Raw genomic sequence first — 24,159 nt, forward strand, 5'->3', positions numbered from 1 at the left:
AACATGAGGCTTAACTTACATTGCTTTAGAAGCGGACTTCATAATAGTGTTCATTATCTGTACTTTAACATCTTTAACAATAATTTTGCAGAGAAATCTGCAAAAGTTGGTCTACTGAAAAGGATTTCCACTACGCAAAGTTCTTCGTGTAGCCTACTGCAGACTTTCATATCTTTTACTTCATTGTCATTGTTTGAGTTCTTAATAATTTATATGTTATTAGAGCAGCTAGTATCTCAGTGCAGTTGTAACAATTAATTTATAGTTGATTTAAGTGGATTTACAAAGGGAATCACAGACTCCTGTTACTTCCACTTCTGTTTTTTAAACTAGAAGCTAGCAGCACTGCAGATTTAAGGCCTGATCTTATAAATTGTTCCATGCTGTTACTTTCATAGGTCCTGCGGATTACAATAACGTAGACATGGATACTCAGGAAAAATACATGAAAAGGAAGAATAGATTTCACATAGCTCTACACTTGGCTTAGAATTTGCAGCCTTCTGAAGGAAAACCTGTTAATATTTTTCAGACTATAAATGGTAGAAGAATGAAGCTTCTGAAATCCATTTGTATATTTCTAGGAATTTTTGTGATATCTAATGGTGCATGAGATATGCTATTACTCAAAGAAAAACAATATTAAAACAGTACTTGTCTGTGGAAAGAAGTAGAATTACTTTCTGGAGATACAGACAGTGTATCATCCTGCATCTTGAGTTCAGCCTGTTCTGCTTCTCACTAACTTGCATATTTCCTATGGAAGATTTATGGTTTGAACACATTTACAGGCCAGAAAAGTTAAGTCAGTGTGTTCTATAACACATACCTTATGTGTTTTCAGTCTGATTTCCCAGGAGAACGCAGCTTACGTGATCTTCCTGCCTCTGTCCATCCATCTATCATGTCCCAACTACAAGCCCATCTGACAGAAAGGTAAGATATCATTGACAAATAATTTCCTACAAATTTCGTGAGAGTATGTGGCAGGGCAGATGAGATCTAAATTAATGCCCTGCACTGAGAGGCTGTAGAGCGAGTCTAACAGCAATTGCCAGCAACCTGATCAGAACAGATTCATCGTGTGTGTTGGCTGATGGGCTGGCACAGGTGCACAGCCCCTTGCCTAGCCATGGAGAAATGGACATGACCAAGACACAGGCATAGTGTGGGCATGGGAGGATGGGCCATTCAGCATCCCCTCTGTGCCCAAAGAATGAGGGAAACCGGAGAAGCTGGGCAATGACCTGAGGGAACAGATGGTGGGTTATCGCAGCAGGGGACAGGAAGGTGCTGTGTTATTGCGGTGAAGAAATCAAGCAATACAGAAAACAAATCCCTACAATGGCATCTACATTAATTCCACCAGCTCCGAGGCAATTTATTTCCTTGGACTAATAATGGGAATTACTCTTGTGTTTGCTGTTTTAATATGGCACTCTTGAGCATGTCAGGGCAGTAGAAACAGAATCCAAAACCATTGGGTCTATTAGCATAAATTTTGCTGAAGGACTTGAAATTCTGAGCTTGGAACCAATATTAGATTCAAGCCTCCTGAGGGGAAGTAAAGTCATGTTTGAAAATGTATTTTATGTGTGATATTTATTTATTTAGTAACTGTAGTTTCCCAAACACATTTCCTCCCACAGTCACTGTTGGAAAAAAAAAAATCAAAATACAAACAACAAAATTACATCTAGTATTTTATATAAAAAGAAATGGGAGCAAGATTTGTAGATGGTGTATCATTCTGGAACCTCAGCGACTGAAAAGATTTACTACTCCTATTAACAACAGCAAATGAAGAGTGATTATATTAAGTCAAATAACTTGTATCTCTTCCATCCAGTCATAATTTGAAGTTATCTGAAAATTAAGAGTCTGCTACCAGCCCTGGTAATTTGTTTCTCATTGATTACAAATAATGAATGCCCTTAATTTCTCATTTATATCTAACAAGCCTGAGCTTACAGCCATTAGTTCTTTTTATGCATTTGTCTGTTAGGATAAAGAACCTTTTAGGGCTTGTATTTTGTCTCTTCAAAGTACACTGTAGTTGTGTTACTTCCATGTTTTCTTTTGATAAACTAAACAGATTGAGTCTGTAACTGCAGCTCTCTTGCTCTTAAATAATTTCATGGTCTTCTTTTGACCGGCCTCCAACTTTTAAACATCCTGCAAGCCACAAACATGGGACCTGTTTCACCAGATAGCAAACCTCTAATAGGTTCCCTTTACAATCACTTTTTTCTAGCAGATAATTCATCTTGACCCAGCTGGCATATCTATTTCTGGATGAGATGAATCTCCTCTAAGCTAGTGCTGATGAACCCCCATCTGTTATTCCAATGTTAAGATCATGGTGCGGTACACTGAGGTAAAACTGCATCCTACTACAATTCACAAGTTCTTTTCTTGCATAGCCAAGGAATGCTTTAATCCTTTCTGCTCCAGCACCACTCTGGAATTTCACGCTGAATTGTCTATTCACTGTGGCCCCTAAATCCTCTTCAGACTTGTGTATCCAGGATTCAGTACACGGCCATATAATTTTTTGTAGGTTGACTTATCAAGTTAGTTGCTGCCATCTGAATGGTTTTCAAGAGATTCAGCTGTATTGCGGCACTGAGCTACGTAGCAGTTATATGTGCCACTTACAAAACAGATTCAAACCAAACAGAATGCTGCAACAAAGTTTGGGTCCAAAAATAGCTGAAGACACGTTATTCCCAGACCTGCATGAGCTCTCCAATATGCCATGCTTTGTCTTTCATTCCCATCACAGCTTCCAACTATTTCGTTCTTTGGATGAAGACTGAGAGAGTTAACCTGCTCATATTGCTGTCTTCATCCAACTCTGGAGTAAAATATTAATATTTCATCATAGCTCTAGAAACTAACAGCTTTAAACAGCTTCTGCAGCTAATGTGGGAGTTGCCAAAAGCAGAACGCTCCCAAGTAGAGGGAAAAGGAGTGGATTTTATCTGCCTACATCTCTTACTACACCTGTGACTCATGTGGTCAAGTATATGCAATATTTCAATACCTCATGTTTATTTGACAGAGTGCTGCCTTACAATCATTTAAAAAAAAAAAAAAAAGGAAAAAATCTTCACTTTCCTACTGCTGTTCCTGTTAAAATAGACTCTGTCTCTCTTTATTATAACCTCAGACTAAGCCGAAAGCCAGGATCTTGATTGTTTGGTATGCTCGTGACCACTGTCAGTCCATATGCACTCATCTGTAGTACATCTCTTTACCTGACTTGGGTATAAGAATAGTCAAGGAGTCCTTTAGGCTACACTTCTTAAGAAAGTAAGTAGATATCTTTGCCCGAAGTTACGTGCTTTTCTTCGTTGTAGTGTGTAAAGAAGAGAAGGCTGTAAATCAAGTCATCAAAACAGTATTCAAAGCCATTCAGTTTATATATATCATAAACATAGGTGTATATTCCTGCTTCTCATTGATTCAGTTGGTCACAAAGGTTTGTCTTTATTTACCTGCGACCTGTACTAAGTCGAGTTGTAGTACTTGTTACATACATGTATGGTAAAACCAGGTACACCTGGTAAACACAGGCAGGCACCCACTTGTGTTGTGAGGCACTGATAAAAATAATCTCATTGTGTTCAACTGACATAGTTAGATGTACTCTGCTACAGAAGAAACCTCAGTGAGACTGAAAACATGCATGAGATCTGGGAAGATGAGAGTCCAACTTTGCTGATGTTTGAAAAATGTACAAATTCATCAGATCTGAAATAAGGCTGTATTATGAAGTATTTTGGTTTTAAGCACCTGGTAGCACTTGTTTAATAGCAAGTCTGTCAGCCTTTTCAATATGAACTATAAATACTTGATAAAACAAGACCTAGGATCTCAAACAGTGTACATAGTGCCAAGCTGGCAAGCCTGGCTAGTTTTTCTCCTGTTGGGACAGAAAGTAAATAAAAGACTGGAATTTTTTTAATCACTCTGAAAACAGTTGTCTGTCTATAAAAGAAGAATGGGGACATTTAATTTGTTTCCTTATGACAGGCAAACAAATCCTTAAAATTACCAATTTTTTTTAAGTATATTTAAAGATAACCATGGTACTGTTGCTTAAACAAATTGTATGCAACACACTTCTTTTGCCTATACAGTTTTTCTCTTTTATTTGATATTCTTAAATGCTTTAAAACAACATTTTTTTCTCTCTCTCCTTTATATATTCTTTGGTTTCTGAAAAAAATAAGTCATTTCAAAGTGACATCTCCTTGCCTGCTGTTGGCGCTCCTGGTGGCTCTCCTCAGGGTGTTCATCTCCCCTCCTGCTCCACACCATGTTGCTGCCCAGTGCCCAAGGTACCCTTAGACCTTAGCCCGGGTAATGCCAGGGCTAGATGCAATAGTGTGTGTGCAACATCTGCATCTGACTAGCATACTCCCATCAGCACTAATAACATCACAAACAGGAACAAACAGTAGGGATTTTGGGCAGGTCCTAATGAAAATGATGTAGTTCTAGGAAATAAAAGCATGGCAAAAATCCTCCTCCTCTTGTCATCTTCACCTTTGACAGTAGCTGTACTAGAGACCATTCCCATGGCAGATGATCATCTGGGACTTCACCACTGCTTTTCGTGGCTGGGCACTGGGGAGAGTTTTTCCTGTTCCTTTTCTCTCTCTCTTCCGTTTTTCAGTTTTCCCAAAACTTAATCTGTACTTTTAAAATCAACATATCCCATCAGCTACCGATGTCACTAATGAGTCATTGTGCATGTGGACCAACCTCAGCATCCTCTGTGCAGCTATCTCTCCCAATATCCTGTTTTTCACAGCAGATATTAGTGAATGCCAAGAGAAGGATGGAACAACAAGGTAAGCCTATAGCAATATTTCCTCAGAACACCTTCCTAGACCCAGTAATTTGTGGTTTAGGAACTTCCCTAAGCTAGAAATTCTCAAGTGAAACGTCTGCAACTAGGATTCCTTGTTGGACTTTTCTGATATGAATTTGTCTCATTGATTTTTAGACCCATGCAACCTTTTAGCACCAGAAATACACTTTGGAAAGGATTTCTGCATCCTTCTGCACTGTGTGTATGACTCCCTTCTGATTCATTCGAACCTGCAATTTTTTGGCTCCACCTGGTGCCCCTCATTCTTGTATTAGAAGGGACCATAAACAACAGTTTTGAGACTTATCCACACCACTCCATGCTCAGCAAGACATCTTGGCTGTTTCTTTTCCAGGTTGCAAAGCCCCGCCATGCAAGGCTGGAAGTGCATGGCTCATGGAAAAGGAGGAAGAGGAGCAGGAGAGTTCTGCTCAAGTCACACCATCAATGGGCACATTTCTGAAGGGCTGAGAGATTCTACAAACACAACAAGATTCATCATTTTTGGCTAGGATTTTAAATATGAAGTCTACCCTAGGACAGTGCAGGACCATACAAATTACGTGATGCACAACACTATGCACAGGACGGTGAATAGATGCACATGGACATTCATGGGAACGCACATGCCGTGATGAAAATATTCATTGTCTTCTTTCCTAAGAAACCCAGTTTCATAGTTCTTTCAGCTGCATTTTCCAAGAATAAAGAACAAGGTCCTAGAGATTAATTAGGTTTGGTTAGCAAAACCCCCTGTAATTGCTTCCAACTCAGAGGATCAATCAGCTAAAATTCAGAGAGTACAAACAGTATTCTTCCAAATACATGAATTGCTCATGTCTGACTTGCAAGGCAGGTACAATATCAAGAACACTGGTATGAGCATCTGTACATGTAAATTCTTGACATGTATCTGTAAAGGAAACAATGTACACAGAAGAATGCCACTTGAATGAGGCAACCTTTCCTAGATAGGAATGGAAGATTGCCTGTGTCAGAAGACTGCCACTTGTACATGACTCCCAATTGAAAATTGTTTTACATTTTCATTTGTAGTCACATAAAGCACTCAAAACAAGCCAAACTCTCCAGCAAGAGAGAAAGCCTTTGCCTTTGAAAAGGGAATTTTTAAAAATTAATTATAAATATACTGTAAAATGTAATTTTTGTTGTGGCATAGTGGCTGAACAATAAAAGGTGATTAACTTAGATAATAACGTCTCATAAATGCAAGTTTTTTTTCTTCTAATTTGGCTTTTGTTGGTTTAAGCCTGCTTTGCAGCTTCCCTTAAATCTATATTTTCTGGTTTAATTAACAAAAGACATAATATAGCAACTTCTACATCATAGAATGGAAATTAGTTTTGCAAACTGCAGTTACAAGTAGTTTTGTTAAGTTTGTACCACATCTCATGAATAAATATAGCACACCCTGCATACTGAGCTGTTCAAACTGGAGAAAGGGCAGAAACAGGCAAAATAACATTTACTGTCATTTATTCTTGTCAAAGCAAAGTTGAATAAAGCCTCATCCAAATAATGTCAACAGATACTCAGCATCCTGTGGCTCTCAGAATCAAGCCATTAACACTTTTGCCAAGTTGACAGATATTTTAATCAAGGGGATTTACACACTGATGAGTAGATTAATATAAACATTCTCTCAGTCTCAATTGTGCAGTAAACAGATCCCAGGAGTATGAATGTATTTAAAAATTAGTGTACTAAGCAGATCCCACAAACAACAAGCAAATGGAAAATATTTGATTAAGATAGGCTGCACTGACTTTTGCTACGTGATGGATAATAGACTAATGCTTACACGTCCACTCACATCCTACATTGTCTCAGATCTTTATTTTTTCTCAATTCTCGATCTGAACTATGTATCCAGACTTCCAAAGAAGACATCTTATCCCACATGTCTTAGCTGACATGCAAACCAGTGAGCACCGAGCTACAAATTACCCTCATCTTTGGCCTTGCCTTTGCCGACTTCCCAAATGCAGACAGACAGCTGGAGGACAGATGGCAAAACTGAAAGTGTGTCTCAGTGTGAGGGGTTTCCGTCCAGAAAGAGCACCCAGTGGTCACGAGCACCCTTCCTTTTCCTTCCTAGGGGCAGTGAATGTGTAGTGCTGTTCACAGACTCTCTACTGTGGGGAGGAAGGCCCAAGGTTTTGTGCTTTCAAAAAATGGAGGTTACAGTTGTTTGAGAACCACAATACAGAAAACAGAAAAGCCATCAGAAAAACCTGAGAGCCAACAGTTTATATGAACAATTGACTAAGTCACTGAGATACTATTTGTATGCATTTCTAATGCACTCATTACCCTAACAGCACCGAAACAATTTATTTTCTTCCTTTCTTTTTACTGTTACAGTAATAATTTATTTAAAATAGGAGCTACATCAGCAAATTTCTTATGAGATATTACCCCTGCTTACAAATGTTATCTATTTGAGCAAGCAAGATCTGTAATTTAGAAAAGATTAATCTTCAGAGGATCACAGCTCCAATCACAACATTACCACATATAGAAAAACACAACCCAGCTATTTTCTGTGATGAGAAGCTGTACTCTATGGCAGATGAGCTCAACATGCGTTAACTGAAACTCCAGAGTAAATATTTTCTATGGTTTCCACCAGGATGGATGTTTCGAACCAGTACTGCATGTCTAGATCACCTCTTTCTTACTTTGTGCAGGAAACATATTTTCCCACCAAGGTGGGATATATGCCTAGTCAGAAAGCAAGGCTTTCTTTGTCTGTCTTTGTCTTTAAAATATAGCTGAGCTAGGGGGAGGATTTCAGCGCTGTCTTTCACACCATTCCCACAGTTACCTAGGGAAATCAAGCTTAGCTTAAAATATCATAAAAGCGGTCCACAACTGATCATTAAAATACACACAGAGAGACAGAGTGGGAAGGCATTTCAAGTGAGTTGCCTTACAAGTCTCTCCTCTGCTCAGTCTGCTCAATATTTTCATTTACGTAGAGCTATAAAGTGGTTAATGATAAGCTATAGGAGTGGCAAAAGCTGTGGAGGATCAGACCAAATTTTAAAATGATCTGGTGATGTAGCTGTCCAAAACCAACAAGATTAATTTAGCCTGTCTTTGCCTCAAATGCAATGCGAAGGGTTTATTCCTGACAAGCTATTACAGAACAAATCAATGGGGATAACAATCAGCAAGACAGCTGTGTGTTGGTGAAAGAACCAGCTTTATAGGGGTCACAAAACTGGTATGAACACAGCAATCTAGCACTGCAAAGGGAAGACAACTTTCATTTTGGTGTTACAGAAATGGGGTGTGCTTTAAGACAGAAAATATATTTCCTCTGTCATGCAGAGTGCTGGTAAAGTGTTACCTGGAGCACTGCATCCAGACCTGGATTCTGCACTTGAAGGTAAGCCGGAGAAAATAAAAGGAAATTTGAGAAGTAAGAGCAGTAAGAAGTCTGGAAAAAAAATACATAAAGAGAAAAAAAAAAAAGACTGGGGTTATTCAGCTTGGAAAGTGAGGACTAGGAAAGAAATTGAAATCTTCCATTGTCATAAAGGTTGCTATAAGTTGCTCTTTCTAACTTTACTGTATCTAGGGCAGGTACCAGGGAAGATTTCTTAGTGATGAGGGTAGACAGAGGTTAGTACAGTGACCCTGGGAGATTTTGAAATCTCCATCATTGCAGGATGCTCAGATTATGTCAGTACTCCCAATTCAGCAATACTGGAACACAGACCTGGGCACTCAGTCACCCTCCCTGCAAAGGCATCAGTTGTTCTGGGTCTGTCAGCACCCCCCAAACAGTTCCCAGGTGTTCACAGGCCAGCAGTTCACATGGGGCAGGGATCATTCCCAACAGACAGGCTCAGTGAGAGCATCCATCACAGCAAAGTAGAAGAGCTTCAAAGGATATTTCCCTGGGCCAGCTGATTTCAGGATCAGAGAACTGTGCTAGGCACATTTAATGTATTAGTGCTGCAGTCCACTAGTAAAAGTCTGTAGGAAGGTAAACCCACCTCTGCAACAGGAGGGGTTAGGAGATACTGTAACGTCATACTTAGCTCTATATGCTTGCAACCCAGTCTTACATTTACTAATGACCTTTGCTGGAATATGCAGAAAACCTTGGGTTACAGTACAATCCAAATGAAATCCACTCTCCAGGATCCTTGTGAAGAGGCAGTGAGGCTGACCTTAAAACAAACAACACAAACTAAAAAAAAAAAAGCTTTTTTTCTGCTTCCCTGAGTGGTTTGTCTTGTAGATAACTCAGTAGAAATAGAAAAAGCAGTCTAATATAAATCAAGTCCAGCATCTCAGCCGGAGATAAACAACTTTATCAACTAGAAGATGCAGAACTCAATTTATTGTTATATGGCATCGGAAGAACAAGCATTAGCAAACAGTGCAAGTATATTGCCCTTCCATCATTTAGGAAATCAGAGGGGGCTGGAGGCTCCACTCTGCAGCACGGCTCTCAAACAGCTTCTCTGCATCAGCTGTGGGCCTAACTTTATCACACTTTGCAAACAAAGAAAACGTCTCTAACACAGTCACTGGTCCAACTGTACTGTGATTGATAGCAGCTTAGCTGCAGTAGCAAGATGCTCAGCATGGGCTATGGATTCTCCCAAAATGGGCGGCTTGCTCAGTCTGCATAGGAACAGTGTTACCCCAGCTGGATTCCTGCTCTTGTGCGAGGTAGTTAACCTAATCCTGGCTCAAACAGGTCTTTACTGCAACTGCAGCATAGATACGGCCAAAGAAGTATCCCAGATGGTGAGCTAAGCCAGTGGAAAACAGCCTTTGTGATTCCTACAGGGCTTTGTTCATGAAGGCTCCACATCAACAGGCACCTTGCATATATACACTGGGAAATATTTCAGTGTGAACTCAAGGTTTCATTGGAAAATACTCTTTAACACCACCACCCTTCCTGCACACACCAAAGTCCTACTTCATTTCACCCATCACATCTTGGCATCCTATCTTTTTGGGAGAGAGTGGAAAGAATGAGAGCATGTAGCCACTCAGGTGTCAGGAAGGTGTCACTAGGTGATGCAGAAAGTGGAGGATAGGGTTACGAATCTGTCCACTGATAATGAGCAAAACAAATAATTCTTCAACTTGCTGGGAGAAAAAAAGCAGAATGCTGAGTGTCAAGGGCCAGCCCATCAAAATGCGGAAATTTGGTGGAAAGCGAATATTTCCCTACTGTGAAATTCCCTTCGCTGGTCCTTTCCATATTCATAGTCAGGCTCAGTTCAGGCATGTTCAATTAAGATATCTAGTTTGATAAAAAAAGTACAGATGAAGACACTAGCTCTAGTGGATGAAAAAACATATGATGAAGAGCCCAAATTGTTGAAATCTGGCAGTAGGAGAGTAATAAAGATAGTTCAGTAAAATGTATTTTCTGAGCCCAGAATAAAGTTTAAAAATAAATTTGAGTTACTTGGAGCAAAGTAGTTTTAAAATAAATCTAGGTATTCAGAGCTGCTTGTGAGGAGGAAGGTGACTTTGAGGAATGCTTGAAGGACGTCACCCACTGTCAAACCTCAGTCTATTCCCTTGCAATCCCACACCATTTTGTCTAAGTCACCTGAGAGAAAAAAATGGTGAGTGTATAATTTCTTTTCCTATTCCTCCTGGGTGGTCTGCTGCACAGCTTGAAATCTGTGTTTTTGTAGCAAACAATGAAAGAAATTGATTCCCTCAAGCCCCAGCATATAGGCAACACAGTTGGTACACTGCAGGACTGTAAGTCACCTCTGAGTCATCATATCCAGACCCCTGCTATCTCTAGCAATCACGCCACATAAACTGATTCATAAATCTATCTTCTTCCATATTAAAAATAAACTCTATTCTGAAGGATGGAAAATTTCTTCAAACTCGCAACTTATATTTATTCACAGACAGCTGTAGCCTTCAGTTTCGTGTCATGGAGACCCTTTATCTGAACTCTTCACTTTATAGAACACTAACCCCCAGCTCCAGTCTGCACTTAAACAGCCTTTCTAGCCCCATCCAAACTATTTTGCCAGAGTGACGAAACCAAGGTCTTTCCAGTCTCCCCCAAGATGACAGAAAGTCTCTGGCCTTCCTCTGCACCAGCAGAAGCAAGAATCCACTTTTTGGGTTTTTTTTATGCTTGGTGGGTTTTTTTATGCTAGGTGACCAGAGTTGCAACCATTTTTCAAGAGAGACTCTAACAGTAGTTCTTACAATGGCTTAACAATTGATTATCTGCAGTAGAAATATCTAATCTGGTAGGTTTTACCCTTGTATTTTATTTCTTCGTGACAGCGTCTCATTGAGCAGGATTGACCACTGCATGCACGTTTCTTCTTCTCTCCTTTCCTAATGGTCAATCTCAGGTTTATAATGGTAGCTATGTCTATTAATTCCTGTTAAATTTTCTCCCACTTCTGTAATTCCAATCTAAAATCTCAGCCAAGTTCTTTTATTTTATATTTATATTTTTATTTTTACTTTATCTTATTTTATATTCAAATCCTCATTTTCAGTGCTGGTACTACTAACTTTTTCATTAGCAGCAGTTTTCATTACCACATCATTATCTTCTCTCATTGAATTCATTGATAAAAACACTAAATACTCAATCATATATGATATATTTTTAAATCCAAGAAACAATATTGCTTTTTCATGTTTAAAACCAGATATCCTAGATAGAGTACAATCCATCATACCTTAAACTGTCTTATTCTATTTTTCACTTGCCCCCTATCTGATTATTTTAATAAATATCTTGCTTTCTGATACAGGCAGGGTTTGTGAATGTCAGAAGCACGTAAACATTCATGTTGAAAAAAAAATAAGGAAGTTCAGTAACTTCATAAAACCTTCTACCCTGGATTGATTGGGGGATATTTTTAGCCTGCTGCACTGAATTGTTCAGTAGCAACAGAGTTACTGTTTTATTAAGGTTTTATTTATAAATGTAGGACCAATTATAGCCTTTATCATAAGCAAGCTGCTATCTTAATTAAAAATGAGCCAAAGCTTGCTCATGGTCTGAGCTTTGCCTTTATGCCTGAGGTTAGGTACCTAGACCCATATTTAGATCCCTAAATAAGTGTGGCCTGAAGCATTGTGTAACTCCAGCCGCTGTTGATTTGACTGCAGGTCCAAGTTATTAGGTTTCCTCTCCTTCCACAGGACAGGAAAATTTCATTTTGATGAGAGCTGAAGATTGCTGGTGTTTCCATGATCTGTGGCTCCTTGCAAAACCTTTTCTCTCTCTTTGCTTTTCATTCTCTCTTGGAGACGGGTTAGGCAAGAGGGTGGTGGTGTTTTGACGCCCAGTGCTGTGACAACAGACAAACAGCTGTGGGCTGTTCTGAAGCTGGATAATTCATGCCCATTGAACAGAAAAAGGCTATAGACAGCACATTGCCCTCACAATTAAACCTCTATTGGCAGACCCCAAGCTGGTGCAGAATGAGAAACACCAAAGTACCTGCTCGTGGCTCTGCCTTCTCTAAGGTCATAAAGGTTTGCCTCATTATTTTGGATTAGTTCAGCGTTTAACAGCTCTGTATTTTGAAAACTTCCCTGCTCTGTCCCCAGGAAAACCTCCGAGACATCCTTTGTTAAGCAGGACTGTAAACATGGAGACCTCATCCCATAAGATTAGCTTCCAGTCAAACCAGAAGCTACCCTGGGATTTCTGATCTGACGAGAAGCCTCTATGAGTTTTTTGTGCTAATTTGCTCCTTCTGTTTTGAGCAGCATTTTAATATTGAGCTCAGCCAGAGCCAGGTGGGTGGTGGGAATGGCATCATGCTCTTTCTGCTCTTTGCTTCAAGGTGCCCTTAATCTGCTGACTGAAAATTTCCTTTTGAGGTACTTTGGCTTTCACATTAAAGTAGAAGAAGCAAAGTTTAGGAGCATGTAGAAAGTAAAAGTGTCAGCAGAAATCAATGGGCTGAATTTGGAAGTAAATTTTATATCAAGTATTTTGTACGTCACAGAAGAGGTGTCCAGAGCCAGGTGAAGTAAAAAGAGAAAACAGAGTGAATAGTAGGAAAGGGAAGAAAGGCTAGAAGAGATACATAGTGAAGCCCTGGAAGTTTATGGAGAAGCACTTGACTCTCAAATGAAGTGTTTCCACAGTTATAATCTAAATACACCTTTAGCCCCTCCATCTTTGCGAGATTAAGTTACAAACCATGAGCAACCGGACCCCAAACTAGTTGGAATCCCCCTGTGATGCACTGGAATAAAATCTGTCAAACAGTTTTGGAGATAAATACCAGAAACTGCACCTGATGCAGCGTGGTGGCACTGCAAGTGGTGTGCGCGTTGTGACAGCTGATAGAAGCAGCAAGGACTGTCCCCAGGCACTCATTAACTCAGGAGAACCCTGAGAAATGGAAAAGCCTGAAGACCTTAGGAAGCTGTGCATTGCAGACAGATGAAGGACAGAAGGAAATGAAAGACAAGAAACGTTCCACGCCATTTCAACACGATTGTCCTGCACAGGCTGGGCTGAGTGCACCACTTTTAAGCCTCAGCATTAAAAAAAGAACAAGGGAAGGAAGGTTGTATTTCTCAGCAAAAAGGGCGGCACAGAATTTAGAAGCTAACAAGAAGACTCCCTGCAGTGTGGTTTGAAATATATTTTTCAGCATCTAACATGTCCAAATGTTGACAATCTATTGTCAGTGATGGGCAGCTTTCTCAGGTTGTGCTGCTCAGAGCCTAATTTTTACCGGTAGATCTCACCTCTGCTGTTTTCAGTGGCGCCTGCATTGGGAGAAATAAAAAGTTCTGCAGAGAAGCATTATTTTAGGTTTCTGCTACTCTCACAGGAATATGATTTTTCATTTTCAATTACAAAATAAGTAGTTTTATGAATATTTTAACCAAAACTATCTTTAGAAAAGAGGGAAGTGTGTGTACACACACACACACACACACAAAGACGAGTATGTATGTATTTTCCTTGCCTCAGTTTGGGGTTTTCAGTCTTGCATATTAGGATATGCTATGGATGACTAATAGACTAAAACTCAGAATATTGAAAAGAAATAATTCTGTCTGTATGTCAAAGGTATGAGCCTGTAAACTTAATTACAGAAACAATTTAGGTTTATACAAGCAGTAAAAGACTAACAAAACAATAACATGCTGAAAAGCCAAAAATTTCTCCAGCAAATCATGACATCAGACTTTCTCAGTGTGCACATCTGTGTATCACATCTTGTTCACCTTTATTCATGCTGAATTTATGACTGCTTGCTTACACAGTAACGTAAACACCAAGTGAATTAGTGCACCAGGATTCTACCATATGATTCTATGGTGTTATAAGAAATCAAACAGTAAAACCATCCTACCTGGTGCCTTTTTTTTTTTTCTGGCTTCTCCCTGGTCTACCAATCTGTGAACTGCAATGCCACGCATTCCTTGCCACTGCAATGCCCTCTTGGCTGACTTCCCACTGCTGGGGCCCCAACGTGTCCCATTCTTCAGCCCCTTTGCTTTCAAGTCAGATCTGATGGGCTACTGCTGCCTCTAAAAAGCGAAGTATGTGCATCTCACATGCTGTCACTTCTCTTCCCACCTTCCCACTGCCTGGAGCTGGGCAAGGGCTGGAGTTTGCCTGGGGACTGGTGGAGCACCAACACAGGAGACCACGGTCTCGGCTGAGCCTCTATGTGCTGCCATAATACAAATACTGGCAAGTGGTATTCTCAAAAGCTACGCTAACAGCTCTGGTTCCTTCACCAGCTAGTTAGGCTTGATACTTTCCTATAAAACAAGCACATAATTTATGTATGCTATACAGTACAAAGAACTATAAAAAACACACCGGTTACCGGGCAGGCCCTGGGGGTTCACTGTTTTAGCAGGCAAATAGAATCCAATCCAGAACTAAAACTCAGCAAAGAGTGTGAAATAGAAGTTACACAGGCACATGTCAACTTCACATGAGAGGTTTGGACATGAGAGCAACTCAGATATATCAGTAGCTTATAATAAATATTTATATAGCATTGCAGAAATACCAGCTAGCTTACGATGAGCAAAGTGTGCCAAGTAGGAGCCTCTGAAAAGTTTAACTTCCAAATGCATAAAACAGGAAAACACTAACTCTGGAGCCGAGACACCACACCTGTCTCCCTGAAGCCAAAGTTAGCACATCGGGCAGGATAAGTCCATGTATTAGAATCTCATGTGTATGCTAGGAAAGAATTGTATTTACCATATCAGTGCCTTGCCTAGCACCTGCTGAGAAGCCAGGCTTTGGATCCAGAGTACCGAGACAGGAACCAGATCAACTTCATGAAGAGATGTGGTTGCACTTATTTTTTTTCACCATTTTTCAGGTGAAGATTTAACGCAGATTCATATGAAAGGAGACACAAAGAAACAAAACATCTCTGAACTGTGCTGGAGATTTAACGCACCTTCAATCCTTTCTCTTCTGTCCCTAGGTAAACTGAATTTAATGCTTCCTCCCATGCAAGACAATCTGTTATCAAGACATTAAGAGTCCAAATAAATAACCCTTTTTGTTTTTTTTAAAGAAAGAAGATTATAAAAAATATTCTGTCAGAACAAGCAGAAATGCTATCAAACCTAGCAATTCATCAGCATGCTGATGTGCTTAAAGGAACCAATTCCAAGAGGTAGATACTTTGGAAAAACACAGGTAATGGACCCAGGAAGTAGCTTCCCCTTATGGTTTTATGGCATAACATAGCAGGCACCTCTCAAACTAAGTAAAAAAGCTGTAGAGATTTTGTTGATAGAAGTTTTGACAGTATTTAAAGCTAAGTGTGGCTCATCCATGAGTCTGGGGGTTTTAGTTGTTCGGGGTTTCTTTAATATACAAAATTTAGCTCAGTTTGTCTATGCATTTCCCTGCTTTTTACCTGTTCCATCTGCAGAGTGATAAAAACCAGCTTTTTTTGTGTATGCCATCAGTATGTGCAAGTGCGATACACTGCTGTGCAACTGCCCTGAGATAATGTGCTGCTAACTGGTTACCTCTGTGTCACTGTCACACTTCATTACTCACCAGCAACAGAATCACCCAAGCTGAAGCAACTGTACCTAATAGTAAATTTGTATGTATTCTTGTATAATTTCAATATCATACAACCAGTTTTTCATAACCTCCCTGCACTACTGCAAATGGCCGTTTACTGGTTTGGTAAATGTATTCTAGAGCCCTAGAGGAAATAACACTAACTACTTTAAATAGCAGTTGGGTCTTAATGCCCCAGAGAAGATATCTTTGCATAACAGATATGTACCTTTTTCAGTTAAATTAGTTCAGCTGTTATATTTTCTCTATGCTAGGTACACCTTTCCCACCACTTTGTCTGCATGGTGAGTAGATGTGATGCTATTCAGCTTCTCCACCTCAGGTATGTCTAGGCTTCAGCGTGAAGTAAATTATGAGAATATCCAAGTGGAAAAGCTGGGTAGTTCATCCATTTGCTCACCAGGGAGGGTCCGTGGTGCAGCGTGGACAGATCCCATAACAATTCAGCTAGTGGTCATTTCATTAGTCACATTCATTAGAAACTCATTAGATCATGCTCATTGCTTTACAAGACTTGGCTCAAGTATTTGCAAGTAATGAAGGTACTTTTCTTAGACCATGGGTGGGATCTATCGCCCTTAGGTCTCAAAAAGTTACTTGTCAAACTCTCAGCTATTTACCCTGCCTCCCATTACAGGCAGTCAAGAGAAGCAGGTACATCCAGGGAGAAATTAATCTCATCTGGAGGTAGGTAGTTAAAGTAGGTCAGAGAGACTGCATGTGTGGGTTGCTCTCCAACGAATGTAGTTGAAGCCTAGAGCAATCAGTGAAGAATTAGACAACTAAACCTTAAATATCTATACTGAGATGGAAATAAACTCACCCAATATTTCTCTGTCAGCGATAAACAGCTGCTACAAGGAAAGTTGTGCTCTTGGTCATAGTTTCATGACTTGGCTTGTAAAACATGCCCTGCTCCAGGGTCTCCTATCTCCCCAGACACTCCTCAGAGTGTTATGGCGTGTAAGTAGGTCAGCACTCTTGTTAACATTATACCACTCCAGTGATAAACCTTTTGTTTCTGCAGAAACAATGTCTAAATGCTACTTCTCTAGCACCTGTTCAGCTGTGATAGCATGAGCATGGCTTGCACTATAATATTTGTCCTTTTTAAATAGCTCCATTAATTTATTCCCTGTGCAGGAAACCTTTGTACAGATTCACTGCTGGAAGAAAATAATAGTTGTGTAGAGGACAAATGGTTCTAAAAGGGCAGCTTGTTTCCATCTACACTCTGCCTGCAATACCTGTACTTCTTTTCTATTTTATAACGTAAGTGTTATATAAAGTAAGTGTAAACTTTGAGGATTAATGGGACTTTTTGGTGTTGTTTTTATAATATTTTTCCAAATGAGACTGTGTTTTTATGTTTGGTAAATTAATTTAAGTAGAAGAGTGAGACAGAAACAATCAGGAGTCTCAAAGGATCAACATATAAGAAACAAGTAATTTTACTCTGGTTTCTATATCTAACTGCTCCATATGTTTGGATACAGTGATCTTAATTATGGTTTTGTCTTTATTGCCCACCCTTAGTTGAAGACAATGGTAAATGACATTATTGTAGCCACATAAGAGGACTTGGTTACTACAATAATGGTGCTCTGCTCAACATTTTTCAAGATATAAAGCAGAAATATGTAGCACATCTACCAAAGAAAAATTGATATTGTAGTTATTCATCCATTTTAATTTCACTATACAGTACATTGAAAGACCAGCTACAATGTCTTCTTTAAAAAATAAATTCTGAGAACAGGTATATTTATTATCCACAACTTGAAACTTCTTTTTCAATCATTTATGGAAATATTTGTGAAAAAAAAAAAATTATTTGTATTAGTGAGCTCCATATATGATGTACAAATTATTTCAGCCTAATGCATTTTCACATATGTCTACCCTGTGAATTATATGTGGGTTTATGTTTCTGTTTAATCATGATATACAAATGGTCATGGTCAGTTAATGCTTGTATAGCACTTGGAATGTATCAGTTGATATATGTTTGATTGCTATTTTATTAAAATAATATTAAATATATTGTTTAAAGTTCCTTAGATCAGCACTTACTGTGTTACTGTAGATTTCTAAACTGATTTTAAAAAAATAAAATACCTCTGGTCAATTGAATAGAAATCAGAGCTCTAGCAGTTACATTTTTATTTTTTGCCATTCGTGTAAACCTCTCTTTCAGCACCTGAAGGCAATATGTATCACTGAAGAAAAAGTAAATCTTACATCTAAAATGCTTAAACAGATTAATGAAACAAAAAAAAAAGAAATTATTACAAAAATAAAGGACCTCTTTCATAACTATTTTCCCTCAATCATCATTCATAGTTCAGTTAATCTTCATATTTTTCTAAGTTAGACTGAAAGATCTTTAACATGGGAAACAAATTGCTTTTATGTTTTATAAATTCCTGCTATATTGGTTTACATAATGCCACAATGTGCAGTTTTTCACTGTGGTCTTTGGTTTGATCTTGGCCAAGTGAGTAGTTCAAGTCATTTTGAAAAGTTAAATTTTCACGAACAGTGTTTTTCCTGAGTTAATGGCAAGGGAGCACAGTTTGCTGTCTGCAGTGCAACAGGACCAGCTGGCCATTTTCTCTTATATAAAGTGATTTGTGGACACATGGCAGACACGAAGGCTGCACACAGCAGTTATCACCAGTTCCCTGCGGTGTGTCAGTATACATTTCTAGATTTTGCTCGATCAACACTACTCCCTAAGGTTGTTGTTTTTTAAGCTCAGTTTTGAAAAGCCTGTGTGGATCTGGCAAAATTTGTCAGCCTTAGCTAACTTCGCAGCTTGAGCATCTTCAACTGAAAGTTCAAATCTAGATGTGACTTTTTCTTTGTTTTTAAATATTGAGTATATTAATTTAAAGTTATTAATTTAAAAAGACAAAGAATATGTTAACGTTTTTCTGTCTCGTGACATCAGTTGCAGTATCGCAGTAAAATAAATTTTAAAATTTATTTGAAGAATTTCTCTAGAGTTTTCTGAGAATTTGGATGTGGGTCAAAACCTAGTACACCATGTTGTACGTTATGTTAGACAGCAGCTAAATAGCACATTAACAAGACTGGGTAAGATTTGGTTTTCAGTGATAACTTTATATCTCCAAAGACATGTTACAGTAATACAGATATGAAGGAGACCAGATGTTCACCTGACCCTTACAGACCTAGAAGTACTCCTCAGAGAAATGCAACTGTTAATTATTATTCTCTAATAAGGATTAATTTGGACCGAAGTATTTTTCCCGTATATTGCTCTTTTTAAAACGGAGAAGTCTGAAATGGCTGAAATGATTTATCATGCAAAAGGCAATATGGCTTTTATGTAGTTTCATTTACTGTGTTTCTCAGGCATAAAAAAGACTTAGATTTAAAAGATCATCTGGAGATATACATCACAACGTCTTTTGAAATTAATGAGTGCACTAGTTTTCATGCCCATGAAATTCAGGCTAGATACCAGAGTGCCTGGACTTCAGTGGAAAGAGAGAATCAATGGTTACTTTCTTCACTCCGCTTTTGTATGTTCATATCTTGCAAAGTACCTCCACAGGGCAGGACTGGGATTATGTGTCAACAGCCAGAGCAGGGGGATTGCAAATAGGCCATGAATAGGCATATGATTACAGGCAAGCTGTATCTTTGACCTCTCTGCTTCACTCCGCATCTAAATTTCAAGGCTCTGGTCATCAGAGCCGAAGTCTGGGACCCCCAGCCTGTCAGAAACACTATTAAGCAACTTGTCTCCACCATGGTCCAGCCTATGGCCAAGCTCTCTCTTACAGTGTTTCCCTGTGGCTCTGACCAGCTGTGACTCTCCTACCCTCTCCCTGTGCTGAGATAAGCCATGTGTTTTTTTCCATAGCATCAAAGGTCTATTTACAGGACATCTTTTTTAAATACTTCACTTAACAACTGTTGATAGCTACTGAGATTAAAACGTGAAAAACAAAGCTAAGGCAGATGTAAGATTTTCTTGGCAATACAATACCCAAATTCATGGAGAGATATCCCAAAGTTCTCCACACATTAAACAATCCATAATGTTGTTCTAACAATACGCACAGTTCAGAGTACCCACCTTCTAGAGAAACCCTTATTCCAATAAAGCCTTATTATTATTGTCTAAATAAATTCTCTACAACAGAAAAGTTTTTCAGATCTCTTCTGCACATTGTCTTTAAATCATCCAGACCTTCCTTCACCTTCCCAGTCTGATCTTAAACTTAAAATGATTGATGGTGTTGTTCTGATGACAAATGCTACAGTAATGAGCCAGAACATGGAAATTTTTCAAGTTGAAAACCAGAAAAGAATCATTAGATCCATGATAAATCAATGATTTGAACAAAAACACAATCATGAATGAAAAGAAAAACAGAAGACAGTCCGTTAGTCTTAGTGACTGACAGAAGAAGTAGGATATAGGTACAAACTATGTATTATTAAATTATTTTTTATTTTGTTATCTTATAAGCATGTAGTGTGCTTAAACAATGTGTCATTATCTTTCAGTGATATATTGTAGCAAACTATCATGCAGGAGAGGAATTCATCAGTGAACAGCAGATGGGAAATAGCAACTAGTGAATATATTCTTAATGTTTAAGATCAAATGTGATAGCAAACTTATGTCAGCAGCAGACCTGACCAAATATGGATATTTGGTTTTATTTGAAGCAGCTGTTGTCCAGCTTGACCATCATTCTTACTTGTGAGCGTTCACAAAAGCAAGTGTTTGAACAAATATTTGGAGTATGGCTGATCTTCAAACAAATACTCTTCTTCACTCATGATCAACTGTGATGTTTGTTATTACCTATGCAACATCTATACTTCTGTTTAAACTGCTCTGGTTGTCTGACTAGGGGGGCAAAAATGGATTCTGGATGATACAAGTGATCAGAGATGATGGTGAAGATCAAAAAGCACCAATATTCTCAGTTGTGGATGAACCACGTTTTTTGTACAGAGACTGTGTCACCAATCGTGTCTCCTTTAGGGAAAGGGGCACAAGGAATATTTCCTGCAAATGGAAATAGAATTATATTTTTCTATCAGTCATAAAACCTGTGATATAGAGTTAGGTTAATAAAATGAAGGACAGATTGGAAGCTGAAGGATAAATCAATAACTCATGAACATCTATTACACTGCTGACAAGTTCTTACACCAAGAGAGAGTTATATTGGATTTTCAAAGGCAAATGAGCTTCTTGCTCTCTGCAGCCAAGGCTAACATTCCCTCTGGTGGGGCTATTGACTAGGATTTAACACCAAGGTCTCAGTGTCATAAAGGAGACCTCCATCCCTTGAGCTGAGGAACTAAATTCTTCACTTACCAATGACAGCAGGTGCACTACAGGCTGTAGCAGAAATTCAGTGTTGATTCTTGCTAGGGTGATTGAAGCTGATAGGGGTCCCAGCTGTTCTCCACTCCCTCCAGCAATCCTTTCTGCTCCATTACAGCTGGAAGACAAGGTATACATCCTTAGTTTGGTCACCTGAGCTTACAGCCTGGTAGTTTAGTGCAGACTACTTCTTTAGATGTTTTGGCCAAGCTACCAGACTGAAGTAGGACAGCTGAGGCACGAGTGTGTGTGCCCTTCCACCACTGCAGCAAGAGTGACAGTCTGTGACCGAAGGGGACAGCTGCTGTAATAGCCATTTACCATGGCTTACTTCAGTAGAGAACATGTGACAGCCCCTGCTCTCATCTGACTCCTTTCTGATTCCCCAGTGCCTAAGTAATCAAAAACACTTCCACTATAAACCAGAGTATCCAGAAGGTGACAGGACATACTAGTTGAGCAGAAACTCCTTTCAGTACTTAAAAGGAGAGTATAAGAAAGATGGGGGCAGACTTTTTAGTAGGGCCTGCTGCAACAGGACAAGGGGAAATGGTTTTAAACTAAAGGAGGGAAGATTCAGGTTAGACATGAGGAAGAAAATTTTTACTAAGAGGGTGGTAAAACACTGGAACATGTTGGCCAGAGAGCTGATAGATGCCCCATCCCTGGAAACATTCCAGGCCAGGCTAGATGAGATGCTGAGCAACATGATATATTTGAAGATGTCCCTGCTCATTGCAGGGGGACAGACTAGATGACCTTTGAAGGTACCTTCCAACCCAAACTGTTCTATGATTCTAAGTTATTACTGAAAAGAAGAGGTGAGAAATGACAGGGAATGCAGCAAACAATGCTGGTCATTCGTGCCCCAGAAAGAGGATCTCGACTTGGGAAAGGCACAAAAGGCAGATACTTCAGTGATGAGGAGGTGGAGAAAGTCTTCATACAGAAGACGCCAAAACTGCTTGCCTTGCTTGCACTAGAAGAATGAAGGCAGAGAGAACAGGAGGTTGCTGTATATAAATACATGAACATAAACACCAAGGAGGCAGGAGGGCTGTTCAGGTGAAAGAACAACTACGAACTGATCACAAACACACAGAGTCTGAAAATTAAAGGACTGTTGGGAACTGCAGGCACTTCAGACATCAGCAGTGTGCTCTGCCTCTCTACTTGATGCGGCTGATGCCACATTGTCTTTTTTTCCTACAGATTTCAGCATGTGGCCAGACTCTGGAGGGATTTCTGGAGTTCAGAGTCAGCCTGGTTCTCTTTAGGCTCCTGGAAAGACTTAGAATCGTAAAGGGGGTTTGAACAATGGTGTATCAGTGAGGGATACCTGTTCCTTTAAGGCCCTTTTAAAGCCACTTTTACAGCCCTGCTCTTTGGCCAATGTCGTGTGCCAAACTTACAGTAACCCAGCAGTTGCCTCCTAACATTTTTCCAGTACACTGAGAAGTTTAAGACTATGATGGAAAACTAAACAGTGGGGTGGGAAATTTGGCTCTGACATTATTGCTGAATTAGGATCCCGAAATATGTACCAATATAATCACCCCAGACTGGCATCAATGGAAAAAGAACAAAATTCTGCAGGTGTACAGTTGAAATAATTCCCATTATTGTCATGCAAGAACTACATATAAGTGTCATATAATGAATACACTGTGAACTAAATTATGTTTTCTATAGCACTTCAGTGACTTCAGTGGACAAGCCCAGAGCTTGAAAAAGAAGTTATTTACAGTTACCAAAAGGGAAATAAAAATTAATTTTGATCCTTTGGTCTTAGAAACTCCTCACAAACAGCATTTTGGAAAGTCCTGCTTTTCTCATAGCCATTCCTTTATGAAGGATTTGATTTCAGTTTTTAAGCTATCATCTCATGTATATATATAAGTAGGAGTCACTTGAAATCCATGGTCTGCAGCACTCATCTATTACTTTAATAGCCTACTTTTCAAACACAAACCTGAAACTTGAAAAGAGATGGATTTTCTGATAATAGGCTTGATTTTCCCAAATGGTATTATGATAGACAGAATTTTTTTAATGGAGTTAACAATATCATCTTGAGTGCAGACATCAAAATTCACATTTTCACTTATAGAAAGATTTGCTGCAGAACGATAATTTAAGGAGGGAGGAAGTTTGCTGTACTGAACTTGTAAGTAACTGAGATACAGTAAGGCAATGAAATTTTGTTCCACAATTGGCCAAATCAAGCACTGAAGTTGATGTGTTAATAAAGCACAATATTATACATTGTGATGATACATTAATACACTCCACAACCCAAGAAAAATTGTTGGACAGGTTCTATTAGTTCACTGGTGTGTTGAAAGTGGCTATTTGAAAAGATAACAAAATATGTCAGGATTATATAGCTTATTTGACAGTGTATTCCAACAGTATTCTTCAAGGCAATTCTGTTTTGCTAATTGTGAACTGGTCTCAAAGCCAGAAGGTCTAGATTTTGCTGCTGAGTCCACCACTGTCCTTGACAGCAAACCCATGTCATTTCACTTCTCACAAATATCTCTTTGTAAGTGGCTGCCTTTCCCATACCCTCAAAGAACGGCTGCCAGCCTTATTCCATGAACACATTCCTCTAGATCTCTATATATATAATTGGGGACCAGTCAGAGACAATAGAAAGAAACAGATGAAATGCTGCAGAATGATAAAATGATTTAAAGAGAAATGGCAGATCTATAAAATCAGGCTTAACCCATCATTGGATACATTTGATATTGCTGTTATCCAGGTAAAATGCTGCTCAATAAGCCTCCCCCCCGT

The sequence above is a fragment of the Nesoenas mayeri genome (genome assembly GCF_963082525.1).
Source record: "Nesoenas mayeri genome assembly, chromosome: 3".
NCBI classification, from domain to species: Eukaryota; Metazoa; Chordata; class Aves; order Columbiformes; family Columbidae; genus Nesoenas; species Nesoenas mayeri.